The sequence below is a fragment of the Bombus huntii genome, unplaced genomic scaffold (assembly GCF_024542735.1).
Source record: "Bombus huntii isolate Logan2020A unplaced genomic scaffold, iyBomHunt1.1 ctg00000135.1, whole genome shotgun sequence".
In the NCBI taxonomy this organism is placed as follows: domain Eukaryota; kingdom Metazoa; phylum Arthropoda; class Insecta; order Hymenoptera; family Apidae; genus Bombus; species Bombus huntii.
In genome coordinates, this window is record NW_026099382.1 from 17905 (window position 1) to 36629 (window position 18725).

Below are 18725 nucleotides of genomic sequence, written 5' to 3' on the forward strand. Positions count from 1 at the left end.
TGGTTCTACGACAATTCCCTTTTCCCTAGTTAGATTGTACATGCTTTTGTTCATATATTCTTTTCCATTATCGTATCTTAATCTCTTTATCTTTTTACCAGTAAGATTTTCGACTTTGTTTATGTAATCAAGGGAGCAATTGTAAACTTCACCTTTTGATTTCAAAGTATAAATCAATGCACACTTACTGTAGTCATCTATAAATGTCAAGAAATATTTGGATCCATCAAACCCGGTATTATTATGAGGTCCATTTAAATCGGTATGTACTAATTCTAAAATCTCGCGTGCTCTTCTACGGTTATTTTGGAAGGGTACATTTCTACATTTTTAGCATGAGATTCTTGCCCTTCAATGTAACTACTTATCTTATATAAACCATGATCTTTGAATGCTATCCCTATCAACTTTCTGTATTTGTTATATATCTTTAAAGTATTTCCTGCTGAGACTATCTTATTTTCATTCGTTACTCTCGCATAGCTAATTAAGTTATTATCCATTTCTTTCACGTAAAATACATTAGACATTGTAATTTTAATCCTCCTTTTGTTTACTTCAAAGTAAGTTAAAATTTTTCCGACTTTTGTTCCTTTTAGAATTCTACCGTCTCCTAACTTCACATTTATCGGGTTTTTTAAATTTTCGTACTCAACAAAATAAGAGTCATTATATATAATGTGATCTGAACATCCACTATCCAATATCCAATCTATTTTTCGCGTATCGCTAGTACATACCGTAATTTCATTTTTATTATTTTCGCGCTCTACTCTCGTTAGGAAAGATCCAATTTCTTGGTCGTCGTAGCCCTCGTTGTGTGAATAATTTGCGTCGTGTTGACTTGCCTCGTAGTAGCGTTGTTGCCGGCCTCTGCTTTGTCCTCGTTGGCCAAATCCTCGTTGGCCGTATCCTCGTCTTCTTTGGCCAAAACTTCGTCCGCCGCGACCCCTATTCTACTGCGGCTGATACGCACCTCCTTGCTGTTGCGTTCTTCCATTGTTTGCGCCATTGTTTCCGCCTCTATACGTGTTTGTGCAATTTTTTGCCATGTGACCGTACTTTCCACAGCCATAGCACTTTATGTCCTTTTTTTCGGCTGTAAATACATTTGACTTTGTTCTATCACTTTCTTTCTTGCTACGCGTTTCCCACATTATAATTTTATTTTTCAAAAATTCACAAGTCCGATCACTTTCTTTCACTGAGTCGATTAAGTCACCAACATAGCTCAATGATTCTGGTAGTGCTTTCAGCATGTAGTCGAGTTTTTCACGTTCGCTTACATTTGCACCGGCACTCTTTAATTCATTGATAGTTTTTTCAAATTCCGTGAAAAATGAATTTGATTCTTCAAAGTCTTTCAACCTCATCATGCCTAGTCTACTTCTTATACAAATTTGCACTGCTGTTGATTCCTTCATATACATCTCATCAAACTTTTGCATTATTTTTAAAGCAGTGTCTTGATCACCAACAAATTCTAATTGCTCATTCGTTATACTACTATAGATGTAGTTCATCGCCCATTGATTCTTTTCATCCCACTTATCTTGCGCATCCGTGTCCATTTTCTCTCGTGTAGCCGGTTCATAACATTTTTTACACTTTAGATACATTAATATTCTTTTCTTCCACATTCTGTAATCGCGTCCATCGAATATTTGAACCTTAATTTCGTCGTCCCTTGGCATCTTGATTCGTTTTCTATATTCACACCTTTTTTTTTTTTTTTTTTTTTCAAAAAATATTTCTCTTTATTATCCAAAATCTTTTTATTTGTTCTACCAATAGCCTTTTTATCTCTTCAGAACTTATTTCCAATTTTTTATTCCTTTTTATAAATCGACTTTTATACATTCACTCCCGGTTACACGTGGTTCCATAACCTTAAATCTCGGCAACCACGATCTTCTACCATGTTGAGAATTGTGGATCTTTGAAGCCGAAATAATGTTATAGGAACATTAAATTTATATTGACAGTTATTACTAAAATAATGATATATTTATTACATGGACGATTCTATATATATTTATCGATACACTTGCACGCGTCTCAGCACCTTCTACACCCGACTCTTCATCGACGACTATTAACCAACTGACTGTTTACATTCCTTTGTTTCGAGACGCTGCGCACACACACATACTTCCACACACTGATATATACATATAAGTATTTCTATTACTTAACTCAGTCCAGCACAGAAAATTACACATATCTCAACAGCCTTATATTTTGATCTATACCCCGTCTTAGCCGCCCATCGAGGATTGATGAGAAAATGCGGCCTAGAATTGGGCCGATCGTAATTGGTCGCCAGTTCTCGACCATATTTCCATCTTTATTAGCCTTTGGTATTAAGGCTGTCCTATTTTTCTTCCATGCGGTCGGAAAATAGGAACTATACCATAATATATTTGTCGGAGATGAAAGAACACCGGAGCCTTTGGAATTTTGGATAATCCCGCAACATTGTAACCTAGAGTCTACTATAGCTGTAATTGAACAATTGTAGTTATTCAATCCGATTGTAATTGTTCGAGAGTTGTGATAATGAGCTTGGGCTCGAGGCGACAGTCAGTCGCCGAACGTAGCCGCGGTCACAGGATGAACGCTTTGTCTAACAAAGGCATGGAATAATTCTATAACTCTCCTTAAGAAGGAAATAGTTGTAACACTCGACAGTAAACATTTCAACGGTCCCTGTCCCGTAGCTCGCCACACGCAGACCCTGTTCTTCGAGTAAGATGATCGAGTAAGATCGATCGTATATATATATGTAACTATGCACTAAATTTGAAACGTATGCGATGTATTGAAAGTTTTAAAAGTTTCTTTCAAGTTTCAGATATTTAATCTAAATTAGAGATATATTAGTAAAACATGAAATGAAATATATATATTTACATTATAATTTTTAAACATATTCGTATTTTTAAACATCATTAAGTAAATTTCTAAATAATTAAGAATATACTGCTTCTTATTAAATAGGTACGAAATGTTTTTATTAGCGAGAAGCTATTAAAAGTGATGGTTGACAAATTGTATCGATATACCACAAGTTGACGAAGTATACCAGTAATAATTTAACAAAGCAAATTCTTCACTGCGATCTTCGAGAGAAATTCCTTGGAATTGGAATTGTTGTAACGAACGCAGCTGCATTTATAACATGCGACATAAGTAAACTCTTTTATATACTAAGCTATTTGATTAATGCTAAGTATGTAAGAAATCTAAAAAGCTTTTAAAATCGTATATTTATCATTGTACTATTGATTTTCCTACCATTTCGAAATGTACAACTTTGAGAGTAATTACTATATCTTCGTTCTTAAATAATGGAGCAGCTAGCGAAAAAAATGAAGGAAAGGCGGAGAAACGATGCAGAATATTCATAACGTGCACGTGATTCATCTGCATGTTTCAGTTTTGTTGTATATTTCACAATCGAACATTTTCTTTTCTCTTCTATCGTACTCTTGTATCTTGTGACGTGACTGTTTCTCGTGGGAGATAAGAGCAAGACGAAATGCGGTTTCTAGCATTTCGCAAACAAAAAAGGACGAAACTGTTCGCTTTTCTTCTGTTTTCTTGTTTTTAAATAGAGATGAAAGATAAAAAGACATATCTACAGAATTTATTCTATTTCCATTACACTATTTTCATCTAAATCAATTGGCTTGCTGAATAAATTCTTCTTGTTTACAGGCATAGCTAATAGAGATTTGGATAGTCTAATATGGCTTATTTTCATTCTTTTTCTTAGCTCTAATACTTTCTTTAAATCTTTCTCGCCAAACCTTATAAATTTAAAATTATTCGCACACTGTAATTCATTATTCCAATTCAATAACATTTCACATTGAGTTGCATTTAAAATATCAGAAATTTCTGAAAAATAAAGGAGGGTTTGTACATCAGGATATATTGAAAATAAATTTGGCTGTAATTCTTTACCTATTCCACGTGTATGATATTCTCCTAGTTCTTTCTACTCTAATTATATGTTCCCTCCTAGCATGCTGTCTACTCCTGTTGCTACCTATAGACCTTTTAATAGTAATTTCTTCCATTTCTTCATCATTTCTTGCTGCATACCTTTGGATCAAATATAGAACTATAACTAATCACATCTTTAATGTACAATCTCTGTATCATCATGTGTATACATTTTTGTTTTACCTCCGTTTCTAACAAACTTGCAGTTATCTCTGGAGTATAGGGTCACACGCCTGGAATCATATTGTTTCTGATCCACGATATTTTCTCTCCTATTGAATTCTGTTTTATCAAGCAGGACATTTCTGCCTTCTGTCTATTTGATATTCTGAAACAAAACACATTGTCCATTTCCTTCTTTATTACACAAAAGTATTATATAATCATATAAAATAAATGAAATGTACATAACAAAATCACATAATTTAATAGTAATTGTATTTACTTTTTGGCTTTTTTCGTAATAGCGATAGACTTTCTGCTATTTGGATGTATCATTTTCTTTGGCTTCAGGAATTCTTTTCTCATTGCAGTGGCCTATAAAAGACAACAAAATAAATTAGTTAAAATATTACCATGGCTATGAATTATTTCGATTATCCTAATCATCAAAACTCCAACTCAGGCTATCCGTTTACTCAATGTATAATCATGCACAGGCGAATCGTCGACAGTATCACACGCTTAGAAGCACTAATAGAGTAGACAAAACATCCTACATGCCGCAGCTATCGAAACAATAACCAGATAGCAACGGATAGGCGCCTCTGATATACACCCGACGATAACCGCTTCAGAGGGACTAAAACCTCAGTACAAGAAGTCTCCCAAATCAGCGTTCTATACCTCTTTGTTATAACACTCTGAACCGTCACTCTGTTGGATTCATACAATAAATTTTACCACTATATCTAAAGTTTAATTCTTTAACTTATTTGTGAAACGTTCGAACTGCGACTCGAGGAGATCACCGGTGATTTGTCAATTTCGTGATTTGTTGTGTCTCGTATATGATAACAGCAACGACGGCGACGCCTATCGATAGTAAAAGTAATATCGAAGTATACCTTCCTACCATGACATTTCCGGACTAACAAACTTCAAAATTGGTTTCTTTTGTTTCAAGATATTTTTAGCTATTTTTTTTTAATCTTATAATGATAACCTATTTTAAAATGTGCAATGTTTGATAAATGTACATTAGTAAAATTTCATACGAAGAAAGTTTTTGGGAATCCGTATTATATCCAGCGAGCAGAAAACGAAGACTTGACGGAAGTTGACAACAATGGAGATAAAAGTCTTTATCGTAATATTGTTTTTATTGATTTTAACGTCAGATGGAACGGGTTTCGACAGAAAACGATCCACCAAATTTCAAAGAGGTAACGAGCAAACTTCAAGTAAAAACGAGCAGAAGTCAACACCCGATTATTATTATTACTGCGACTCAACAGAGTTTGGAGTAGTATTATACAAAAGATTCCGTATTTGCGTTCTTGTTCGCCGTGCGACATGATAGAAATTGATTTCTCTTCCGCTTGTATCAGATGCGGGATGTTGGTTGATCCTTTTTCGCCGGTCTCGATTATCCTATTTCTCTTTATTCGCCTATTTTTTAAACACAAATATAGATTTTTTACGATTATTTATATTGTTCATGACATCATTTGACGAATTCTTCGAGAACTTCGCAAGGGAACCAAGACATAAATGATATTTAAAATGTTTATAGCAGTTCTGAAGTAAAGAGAAGCGATATTAGTTTGAAATGATGGATCATTTCAATGACTTTATTATTTATTGCCTTAATAGCTATCTACATATTATTTTAGTTGCGTTTTTCTTTTGGATTTGAAATGACTATCTTGTGTTTCGTCAATAATTTGTCTTGCTTCTCTTGGTGCATTTCTAAACGTAGTATTGACATAAATGAATTTTTTACTGCAAGAGTCAACATCACTTTTTTTCGACTTCTCTTTTAGGTTACAAGAGTACAAAGCTATATATAGGCCAAAACATGTATGTATTTTTCGATAAAAGATAAATTTTTATTCAAAACCTACGAGACTGCACGCAGATATTTCAAATTGCAGCGAATATTATCACGAATACTTCGCGTTAAACATGTTATATCTTTTAACATTTTCAGAGACGCGTAAACATCTGCAAGCTATTTATCACTTTATTCGATTGCATATTGTAGCGGCATATGAGTCATAGGACGATGCGAATCGAGAGTAACTCATGTTGTTGTTTTGCCTCGGGGCATTGATACCGTCTCGAGGTACGAAACTTGATAATAAACAAACTCCAGACAGAACAATATCGCCGCTACGCGCAACCGTCAACCGAAGTCGAATTTAAATTCGTTAAAGGGAGATCGTTAGAAGAGTACTGCCGATAGTTTTAAATACATTTGACTACACCAAATATCAACTCGTCTCATCACTATATACACCAACGCGTTTAATCAACCTCCACATAATCGAGAAATGATTTCAAATTTGACCCACGTTTCTATCGACTTCGCTTTCTTCTTTATTTTGGAAGAAATGCACATTCACTATTTATCAGCTAAGCGAACTCGAAACGAATGAAAATTCCCAACCACCACGTAGACCAAAGCCTATCAGCCTTTTCCGAACCTGTAGGTTACAACGAGATTCTTAATTAATTAATTCGTTTCTTACAGGCTACAGAGTCTGAGAATAAAGAATTTTTTTGACCGTTTTGTTACGACCTATGTTAAAACCACATCATAGCAATAAGATAATAATACAGATCGTAATCATTATATATCGGCACATACTATCAATTTGATTGTGCAATTAAATAACATAATATCAAAAGTAATCAAATGTTGGGATACTTTTGCGCGATAGTGTATATGTGTAAAATAATATGATTCTATAAATTCATTCACAATAAATCAAAAACAATGTTGTGTTGCTTATTCTAGTAAACAATCCAACCATTTAACTATAAGATATTTGGAAAGTTCATGTAACAAGCATACAATATGCCACCCGGAAGGTACCAACTACGTTCCTCTATGAAATCAGTACAAATGTTTCAAGACTTATATATTATTAACATTTCACGCAACGTTTTTATAAGATACGTTAATCCGTAGAAATGACCCGTCGCAGTAAATTTATACATAGATCAGAGTTAGAAAATACAAAAGAACGATATTTTCTCTGAGTATACGAAGTTAAAATGGTGTTGGACGCAAATTAATTGGTTGGAAAGAGGCGCCTTGAAGCGTACTAAAAGAGGTAGCTTACCTCCTTGAAATACCATGGAACGAAACCCTGTTGGGCAATGGGCATTCTGCTGTAGCCTGGAATTCCTTTTGCTCCCGTATTCTTCTTCTGTTTTCCGTGGTTTTTGTTACAACACTCGCGACGTTTTCATTCAAACGAACACACAACGCATAAACGGAGAAAAACAAACGTTGAAGGTTGCGTCGCGTCACGCGAATCACTGACGCTACACTTATACGTTGGAAACAGGAACGAAACCGACGCAGGTGCAGCACGGGGCCCGTGAAATGTAAACTATCGAACTACGTATAATAGCACACGAAAGTATTTCTATTGTTTGTATATATATATGTGTGTGTGTATATTCGTGTGTGTGTGTGTATTCATATATATATTATATATTGGTATATATATATATATATATATATATATATATATATATATATATATATATATATATATATATATATATATATATATGTCGGAGATGAAAGGAAAGCCGAAGCCTTTCCTTGGAAATTTTGGGAACATCCTCTAGTACCTTAGCCTAGATTTTATTATAGTTGTAATTGCTTAAGATTTCTAATAAGCGAGATTGGGTTCGAGGTGACAATCGGTCGCTGAACGTAGCCACGGTCACGGGATGGATGTTTTATCTAACGGAAGTCTGGAGTGGTTGTATGTGTTTTCCGAGAAATGTGGTTGTGGCGGCATGCGGCCTCGAGAGCGGGCCTAGCCACGTGTGATGTTGCCTCGGAGGTGCCGATGCAATGGGACATACATTGTATTAGTAATCAAAACTCCAGGCAGAAACTGCCTAGCAACGGCGTTTGGAACTTTCTCGATGCTTCCAACGAGTGTGCCGAGCAACGGCGTTTGGAACCTTCTCGATGCTTCCAAACGGGTATAGAAAACAAAATGCAATCGTACAGGGAGAAAAATCTCCACGAGGCTGGCATTCTTGCGATTGCCTTGGAGAGTGATACATCGAGCATTTTCGACGATCGCATTTGCGTCTAAGTTAGTTTCGCTTAGTAAGGAGTTATCCCGGTGACCGTGGATTCGTTTGAACTCAAACATTGCTAATAGTATTATTTAATTTAATTATTCGTAGATCGTATTATTCATTAGGCTTAGTGTTTGTTAGACTTATTATTAGTTGTACTTATTATTTGTTAAGCTTAGTGATAGACCTGTATATACGTGTAAATAAAATCTCGGCTTTGTGAAACGATGGCTAGTCCACATGAAGAGTCGTCGCGCGCCCAAAATTCGAATCGTGATCCGACATATATGTGAGTGTATTTTATCAAAAATATGTTTTTTATGTTTTCTATATATATATATATATATATATATATATATATATATATATATATATATATATATATATATATATATATATATGTATAAGATTTATAAAATGAATGCTCGGTAAAATGTCTGTGATAAATAATACCAATTAAAATTGAAAAATTTTTAATTGCATTGCTTCGACTATACATATACATATACTTAATGTGACTTACTTTGTATGAGAAAAATTCTGTTTGTCAATTCGATATCGAGAGCTGATAATGCTAACATACGATGAAACGATAACAGAAGAATCCGAATATTCAGAACTTTTCACGATATATGTTAAATAATATTATGAAATAAATTAAATAATTACCCCGCATTGCTTCCAGCGTACGTGTTCACGATTCTCGGCGAAACCGAATATGGCAGCAGGAAATCAACCAATCACAACTTCGGAAGAAAGTAAAGCGCGGGAAGAAATGGCGGCATCCAGCTTCCTGCGAATCTATTCTCGATCTCGATGTAAGCAGTAATCTTTCGATAATCGTTTTGCAAAATGGCGTGCCTTAAACGAAGTGTATAGTAAAATTCGTATTTGAGAGACGCATAAATAAACGATATCAGGCTATTTCCCGCGAGAAATTCACGTTCGGTTGCAACATAACATGTCACGTATGTATTTTCGTCGAAAACTGATTTCGAGGGACGTGTATATGTACGTATCAAGTTACTTGGCGAAAGTTCAACGACAGACTGTGACTTTAAAACAGTATGTAAGCCTATGTTTGTTGTCCGAGAATTGGAAGAATCTGTCATGTTTTGTTTACGTCGGCTGTAATGGAGTGGTATTTTTGTCTTGTGGTAACTGAATGTCTCAAACAACAAACTCGAGATTTCAATCGATCTTCGAAAAGAAGTCATACCCATTGGCCTTGGGTGAGTTGTGATTTCATTAACTTTTTAATTCATAATTGATAACATAAGGTTATTGTAAGACCGATGAAAATATGGATAGCAACCAATTGCAATTGAATATTTGGCCTGTCTTGCACTATTGAAATTTTGCAAGTCACTAAAGTTACCAGCATTAATATGTTCCCTTGCACAAGTTTGACGATAAAACAAATGAAATTTTACTAATTGCAAGTTATTTGATTATTCTATTTAACGAAAAATTATAAAATCATAAAATAGAATTCTATATAACCTGTAAATCGTAACTTGTCAATCTACTAGTACATATATTATAAATTGGTAAACTTTTGTGTGTGGGGGAGGGGGTGCTAGATGTAACACTGATACGACATTTTGAAAAAATATTTATAATCATGAAAGGCGTTATTGAAATATTGAATTTTTATTAATGTTCCTTGCAACTTCGAGTTTGCGTGCTATATTTAAAATGTACATAAGATATAAAGTATATTGACAAGTAACAGTCACAAAATTGTTTCAAATGAGGATAATCATCCTAATATCAACTTATCAATTGTGATCTGATAAACAAGAATTCAAAATACAGTTAAACTGTGTTCTACATACAATAATCTTTTTCGGATGAGATTTAAATATACGAACATATTGTGATATTTTGTCCATAATAACATGAATAATATAAAGTTTCGTATTACATATACTCTATTTTTTAATATATTCTGCATATCTCATTTTATGACAACAGACAAGCAAACTATATTCCCATTATAAGCTTCGCTCTAATTTCGCATCGTTTCACCTGAATATATCGTGAAATTTCATCCCGTCAAAATTTTGCGTCAATCTTTTTTATCTTAAAGGATTAAAGACAGTTGCAAAACGCCACGGTGTTTCGGGGTTTGTTTAAATTTCCGCCAAATGAAAAAGAAGTTTCGCGAAAAATGGTAGTTACTAACGGCACGTCTGGTTACAATTTTCGTTTACAATACTTTTGGCGAGTAAATATGACGTACTGGGTCGATACTAAGTAGTCGGTTATCCCTGAAATTTGAACTGTTGAGAACGAGGTAATAACAGGGCGACTGGTTTGTTGCTGTGTAACGTATACACGTTTCTGAATAGTTTTCTACTTTAAATGAAATTAACTGCCACCCGACGGAGTTTCGACGTAGCGATAAACACGCCACTGAAAAAAGCGACGAATGGGAATGGAAAATACGTAAAGATTTTTTTGACAAAATAAAGAATCATTTTGTCAGATTTCAAGAAGAGTTTGGGTAAATTCAATTTATGCTCTTTGCTACTTGACTTATGTTTATAACACTAAAAGTTATCTTTACAAGCAGCGAAGTGATTTAGTTTCATCCGTAGTTCGGTTGCTTCCAATTTTTTCATTTTCACATTGTGTAAATTTCGACCAATTGCGGGGAGACGTAATCGCGAGGAGAGACGTCAACGGGGGTCGTAAATCCCCGTTACGATTATAACAATCGACACCACGAATTGATCGATCCCCTGATTTCCGTTGAGATAATAGGGGTGATTGAGTTTGTATAACACTGTGATTCACAGAATTATAAATTATATATTTCCAACACTTAGATTACACTGACGTAGAGAAATAAATAGTTAACAACTTGTCGCACGAAGATGCGATAGATATGTACGCTAGAGCAGGGCTCTTATAATGGAAATTAATGTATTAATGGACTTAGCACTATAATATATTTAGGAGAGAAGATGTGTGTTCGACAACACCGAGAACCGACAAAAGATTTGCGTGAAGTATGCGACTCTCGCGCTATGTGTAGACTGCCGCGTTAGGCGTTAGTTTTTAGACTGTCTGTCGCTCTTTTTCTAATACGGAAGAAAAGTTCGGTGTGGGTGTGCCCCTGTGCCTAAAGAACGCGGATTCGTTGTTCCCACTTTCGTTAGGAAAAGTGAGGGCAACGAACCGCGGTGTTAATTGGTCATGACCTGCACTACTGCTCGAAGGGATGAGTAGGGAGTCTCCTACCATCGCGGTGGATAGATGACTGTGTGCGTGAGAAAAACCTAGCTTGTTTTATTACAGGGCTATTCGGATTTTCCTAATGGGTGCATACCCGCTTTCTCCGTGTTTTAAGTGCGACTAATAAACCCAAGGACCTCTCTAAAAACCGACTGTGTTTCGAGAATATTTTTAAGCTTTAGAAATTCTTCAAGACAAACGGATTGAAGACACATGGCGAAACAATACAGGGAAGTGAAAGTTATGGTGAGTCCTTAGGTTTATTGATGGTCGAAGTGACGTTACGCAGGTCGGTTGTTGTCCGGTCGCGCGGGCTGGCGTGCAGATGTTTTAGGCGGCATAACACATTGCGTATTACAATATTGATGTTAAAATATTATTATAGAAAAACATGTTAGCAGCTTAATTTTCTATTTGTTCGTTTCTCTGTTTTCCTTATTCTGTTTTTGGATTTGTGGTTGATGATTTAAATAATGACGTGACGAGTTGATACTTGATATTGTCAAATATATTTAAAATTATTCTAAATACAGAATTAATCGCACGGGAGACAAAGATTTTGTAACGAATCCTAGCGGCTGCCATTTGTCGTTCACGCGCTGTTGCCGATACCGGATGCGCTAATGTCACGTAAAATAACCAAATAAAAAAAGAAATTTGAGGTGTAAATAAAAAAGAGAAACTTTATTTTTTTTCTAACAACAATTCACTTTACAATCCACTTCCAAACTCTAGGCGTGACTTTCCAAGACTGAAGCTCTTATGATTTGACTTTCGATCCGATTACTTTCTTTTGTCATCCCTCAACATCCCCACCATGCATTTGCATTTGCTAGGCGTCCGCGACCGTTGCCACGTGCTCTTTCTTCTAGAACCTTCGGCGGAAGGACCGTTGGGATGTTGATGGTTCATTAGACACTTCAGCGATATTGCCGCCGATTGTCGCCGAGTGCCGCCACATCTTTATCTCCATCGTCAGTCCATCGGATTTGAAGTATGCCGGTCGTGACACTAACATTGTGGCGTCAGAGACGATGCGTTTTGACTCGCGAAAGGCATTTTCGGTTTGCTTCGACCACTCGATTCGCCGCGAACAGCTCGTACGTATCTTTGTTCGCGGGTCCGCGTAGTTTGTTGCACGGGTATACGTTTATATTGACACCGGTGTTCACAAGGAAAGAGATCCTTGGTGCCCTGTCCGTCACGAAAATGCGACAGGATACTAAAGCCATCGCCACATGCCGCGTTTACGGACGGCTGGTCTCGTTTCACTGGGTCCAGTTGCAAGGGGCCCGGCACTTCCTTGCGCGGTCTCGAAAGTTCTCGTGGTAATAGCAGAGACCAGACTTTTGCGGTCTGTCCTTCTAACTTGATATCAATCTTGCCTTCCGTATGTAGAATAACGATGTGAGGTGGATAGTGGGTGAAGGTGCCCACCAGAAATACTCTTGATGTTCAACAAAAAAGTTAATTAAATTATTAACAATCAACAGTCAACAATTTATGATCAACAATTAACGACTAACGATTAACTGTCAACAACAATTAACGATTAATGATGAACGATCAAAAACAATTAACGATTAACGATGAACAACAATTAACGATTAACGATTAACGATTAACTATCAAGAGTCAATAATCACGTATCTCTAATTGTGTTTGCTTCGCTATGACGCTTAACCTTTCGCACTCCGCAGCTCGGGGCAGAATGAATTTTTGATTCGAAACCAAATGGATTCTTTTCTTTGTTGCCCCTCGATATCTCCACTACGCACGCGTTTATTAGATGTCCGCAACGGTTGCCGCGTATGCATTCTTCCGAATATTCGGCGAAAGAGCTGTAGGGATATCAATGGTACATTAGGCGTGTCGGCCTTACGCTTTGAAGGTATAGCGCTTTGTGTCGCGAAGCCGTTGGAAAGTTCCATGGTCGAGTGCCACCACAGATGCATGACGATTAGATACAAACGCTTCAAGTATTACAATTAATAGCTGATACAATTGCAACAAAACAGATGTCCTTTATGCAAGACTACTGAAATTACACAGCTACAATAAAATAAGGAATACGTCTGTACTATGGGAAACATAAATAAATATACACATAGTAGCTTATACAACATGTATGTGGAGGACGATTAAACGCGTTGTTGATTACTGACCAGACGAGTTGATACTTAGTGTAGTCAAATGTATTTAAAATTATTTGCAGTACAGAATTAGTCGTCGTTCGCTTAGTGTTGCTCGATATGTGTATACAAGGTAATGCTTACGTTCGTTCGATATTAATTCGCTATAAGAATGTTCGATACTAACTGTCTTAACGATCGTGTTCTTTTATTTATACTCGGGGGAGTATCGAAAACTTTAAATTCAACCTCGGTTGACGATTGCACGTAGCGGCAACATTGTTTTGCCCGGAGTTTGTTTATCGTTACGCTTTGCTTGTCACGTAAAAGTAATGGGAAAATAATAATAAAAAAATGTTGGGTTCTTGAACCAGAGTTCGAGATACCTCTATTCTATAATAGGATTACAAGTGTGCGATTAAACTGTTACCGAAAGACTGAAGCCTCGATCAAGAACCAGCCCTTCTAGATGTTCGTTTATCTTATGCCTACGTGCCGAATTCATAATCCTTTATTTTGGGAGTCGGTGTCGTGTGCAAGGCGGTTCAGGTTTCCTGAGTCGGTTGGAGATATTTGTTGACGTTACATTCCCCCAGTGTTAGAGTGCGGCTGGTCCTCCAGACTCTTATTTTCGGTGTAGTGCCTCCTTTTGTATGCCCTTTTGGAATCTTACATGCCTTGCTTCGAGGATGACTGAATTGGTGTCTTCAGGTAATTCTCGTAATGGTTGTATTTCAGGCGTGGAATATGTGTTTAAAGGTGCGCTAGGTGTCTCTATTGGTCTAGAGATATTGCTTATACCTGTGTCTTTTTTTTTCTTTGGTTTTACAACATAATACGCGAATACATAATTTGGAAGGTAGGCATTTGCTTATAATATCGAATAATCCTATTTTGTTAAATATACATATGTTCCTAGTAATGCTAGATCAATATAACTGATAATTTATAAGACACTTAGTTCCTATTTCTTAAGACTTCTAATTCTATGTTCATAATTAAGAGAGTTTACTTCGTTGGAAATTTGATTGAGGTGCATTCTATACGATTATACATTATTAATGATTTTTGGAGCGTTTTCAATTTTTATTAGGATTTCTTCTAGACTGTCAGTTAAGGGTAAAGCTATAGTTTTGAAATTTGTTTTGTAAGTTATATTGGTTTTTAAGTTATTGTTTTCATCAAAAAATTTATCTATATTTTTATTCATTAATTCTAAATTATCGTTATCCAGAGTTACAAATAGACTTCTAGAAATGGATCCAACAAAATTCAATGACCCTCTTCGGTAACAAGTGTGTGTCATAAATTTAATATGCATGATTACATTGTCTAAATTTCTTTTGCGAGCGCGTGTAATCATTTCATTGGAATACGGGCATTCACTTTTAAAATGTTCTGTTAACATTAGTCTAAATCTTTTAATTTCGCTGAGTTTTGCATATATATCCTTAATGTCTAAACCTATAATTACGTTTACGGATTCGCTATATAAGTATGCATGAGCTAATTTTTCTTGATATATAGAACTACCATTAAGGGGTATAACGTTTAGCTTAGCTAACTATGAAGAAGGTGAAGATCGTCCTGGAAAGTAAGGTTTAATACGGTTACCATGTATTTTCCTAATCGAGCGATTTACTATTATTTCATAATAAGGGGGTTTTCACTTTTTCAATGGTGTATGGCCCTGGCCATTCAGTATCTATCTTGTGTTCTTTATGATCGTTATGAATTAATACTAAATGTCCTTCTTTAAAAATAGATTGAGGTTTGGCAATTTTAGAGAAGTTTCTAATAAATTTTCTATAGTATCCAGCTAGCCCAAGGAATGATTTTACATCTGTAGGATTTTTTGGTAGTTTGAAATTCTTTACTGTTTCTATCTTTTTAGGGTTAGGTTTTACTCCATCTGCTGTCACTACATGTCCTAGATATTCTAATTCGGGCTTTAAGAATTCACATTTATTTGGTTGTATTCTTAGACCTACTTTCCCGAGTCTTTGGAATATAATGATTAAGTTTTTAGTATGTTCTTCTATCGATTGCCCGAATATAATGATATCATCGAGATAAACGAAACAATGATTGTTAATCAAACCTCTTAAATTGGTATCCATCATTCTTTGAAAGGTAGCAGGTGCGTTCTTGAGCTCGAATGGCATTCTATTATAGTGGAAGTGTTCTTGTGGTGTGCTAAATGCAGTGTATTTCTTTGAATTCTCGTCCATGGCTATTTGATGGAACCCTGAGGATAAGTCTAAAGAGGAGAAATATTTCGCATTTCCTAGCTGTGATAGTATATCGTCAATGTCAGGTAGTGGATACGCGTCTTGGTCTGTTAGTTCGTTTAACTTCCTAAAGTCAATCACTACTCGCCACTTTTGTTTCCCTGATGCGTCGATTTTCTTTGGAACGATCCAGACAGGAGAGTTATAGGGGGAGTCGGAGGGTTCTATAATCTCTTTGTTTAACATTTCAGTCATCTGTTTATTTATTTCGGTTTTATAATGTTCGGGAGGACGGTAGGATTTTACGTTGATGATCTTGTTAGGTAGATGATACATTTACACTGTACACGTGAATGTGTGTGTAAGCGTCAGAGGGCGTCCAGGTCTCAGTAGAGACAAAAGACGATTGGAGGCTGTTAGGAGAATCTAGAGGAGGTGATTGACAACAAGCGTGCGTGCAAGAAGGTTATCGAAGTCTTCAGAGTGTAATATATATATGTATAGCTGTTGTGTGCGAAATAAAGTAAACTATTTGTATTTTCGAATCCTCTCTATACCTTAACATGGTAGCAGAGCGTGGTTACTAGTTTTGCAAGCTACTTAGTGCGTGGTTTTTAGTCTTGCGAGTTTAGTAAGGGAAGAAACGTTCAAAGAATATAAAATAAAAGAAAAAGTACTTCAAGCACGTAGGAACGCTTGAGTAAAGAATAGGAAATCAATTAAAATGGAGAGATCGGAAATTATGCTATCGATATTCGATGGTGAGGGTTACGGTATGTGGAAGAAAAGAATAACAATGTTTCTGAGATATAAAGAATGTGATATTGTTATAACTAGAGTGAAGACTGAAACAGACAATCCAGACTGGGATAAAAAGGATCTGAAGGCGATAAATATAATTTACAGTGCCTTCTCAAATAGACAATTAGAATATATTAGGGAAGAAAAAACAGCGTATGAAATAATGAAAAAGTTCGACGAAGTGTACTTGAAAGAATCGACGGCACTAGATCGTGTGCAGAAGGAGATTGGAAAAGATAAGTCTTGATAAATACAGTGATTCAGCATCGTTTTTTAGCGATCTTGAAAAATTAATAAATGAATTAAAAGGTGCAGGCGCAAAAGTGAGTGAGAGGGAAAAGCTGAATTACATGATAAATACGTGTTACGTCGCGTAACACTCTACATAGCCCAGGCCACACACCGCGGGCAAGATGGCAACCAGATGTCTTCGGATACTCACTGCGTACCCTCAATAGTCTCAAGTATCTTCCATAAATCTTAGGAATTTCCTAGTCGAGGTCCTTCAAACTGAACAAACGTCTGTTTCCAAAGCATTTCTAAAGACCTTTGTCTACTACGGCTTGACAAGGGAAAGTTGGTTTTTCTCACGTATGATGCAACTTTCCTCCCACGAACCACTTTCTCTCGAGGGCGGTTAAGACCCTTCGTTTAACCAATTAACAACGAAGACTATTTCCCTCACTCCCTTAGTCAAAATCGTCACCAACAAATCCGATGGTCCCGTGCGCTAGACACACCCATCCTTAGCTTTCCTCCGCCACAGCATCGTTTCCGAACATCACTGATTTTACATCCTTCGAACAGTCAACATCCTTCGACCAGGTTTACACCCGAAGATCAGTCAGTCTCAATCAAGCATCTCGTCAAGCGGTCAGCAATTCGAATACAGTGAGTCGACAAATCCATCAGTATACGCGATAATCCGTCTAGAGACTCAGGTCGCACTCATTCGTAGTCATCTCATAACAAATATTCATTTTGTGTTACACCGAAGTTGTTGGTTTGTGAAAATATATAATAACCTGTTAGCAACAGCGTTATCCTTCATTTAACTACCCTTATTATCCTAAACGAAATAAGGGATCGAGCGATTCGCGGCGTCGATTAGCAAATCGTAACGGGAATTTACGACTCCCGTTGGCGCGCTTCTTCGAGATCGCGTCTCCCCGCGAACGTGCGAAAACAATACGTTACCCGAAGAGTATAGCTACATAGCGGATATAATAGATGCAGTGAAAGAAGAGAAACAAACGGTAGCGTGCGTGAAGAATAAAATAGAAATAGCGGAAAAGAAAGATAAGTCTAATCGAGGAGAAATGAAAACTAATGCCTTTGCTGCAAAAAAGGAAGGATGCTTCAAATGTGGAAGAGTGGGATATTTTGCATGAGAGTGTCAAAATGGCGTCCAAGCGGGAAGCAGTAACAGTTATCGGCGTGGGTCAACACGTGGTCGCAGCAGAGGAAGAGGAAACAAAGGCAATACGAACAGGGGGCGTGGAAACTTCCATCGTCAATCAGCAGCCGGCACGAGCGAATATGGCAACTCAGGAGCAGGCATATGGATGGCAACAGCGCACGCAGCACACAGCAGCGAGATAAACGAGATAAGTGGTAACGAAATAACATGCCTATTAGATAGCAGTTGTACCGATCACATTATTAACGACGTAAATTATTTTGATAAATCTATCGACCTTAAAGAACCGGTAAATATATATGTCGGAGATAAGAGGACACCGGTGCCTTCTCTCTGAAACCTCGGGAAAATCCATAAAAACATTGTAATTAAAATCTACAGTTGTAACTAAACGATTTGCCATCATTCTAACCAATTGTATTTGTTTGAGACTTGTGACAATGAGCTTGGGCTCAAGGCGACAATTAGTCGCCGAACGTAGCCGCGGTCAACGGGACGAACTCTCCACCTAACAAAGGCATTGAGTAATCCTATAGCTCTCCTTAAAAGAAAGATTTGTAGCGGCACGTGGCAGTAAACATTCCAACGGTTTCTGTCCCGTAGCTTGCCACA

The 18725-nt window shown here is 36.6% G+C and overlaps 2 long non-coding RNA genes across 4 annotated transcripts; both read right to left on the bottom strand.

Annotated features, from left to right (window-relative positions):
• Positions 1-3633: 3633 nt before the first annotated feature.
• On the bottom strand, positions 3634-4109 carry LOC126877232 (uncharacterized). Its single transcript, XR_007694857.1, has 2 exons — positions 3970-4109; positions 3634-3903 (listed from the first exon to the last, which is right to left on the bottom strand). It is a non-coding gene; the product is annotated as an uncharacterized LOC126877232 (long non-coding RNA).
• LOC126877233 (uncharacterized) lies at positions 4106-4876 on the bottom strand. Of its 3 annotated transcripts, XR_007694860.1 has the most exons (4): positions 4858-4876; positions 4457-4548; positions 4195-4339; positions 4106-4135 (listed from the first exon to the last, which is right to left on the bottom strand). It is a non-coding gene; the product is annotated as an uncharacterized LOC126877233 (long non-coding RNA). The 3 variants fall into 3 exon arrangements; XR_007694859.1 differs by lacking the exons at positions 4106-4135; positions 4858-4876 and adding an exon at positions 4650-4668 and having other exon boundaries at positions 4311-4339; XR_007694858.1 differs by lacking the exons at positions 4106-4135; positions 4858-4876 and having other exon boundaries at positions 4311-4339; positions 4457-4635.
• Positions 4877-18725: the final 13849 nt, after the last annotated feature.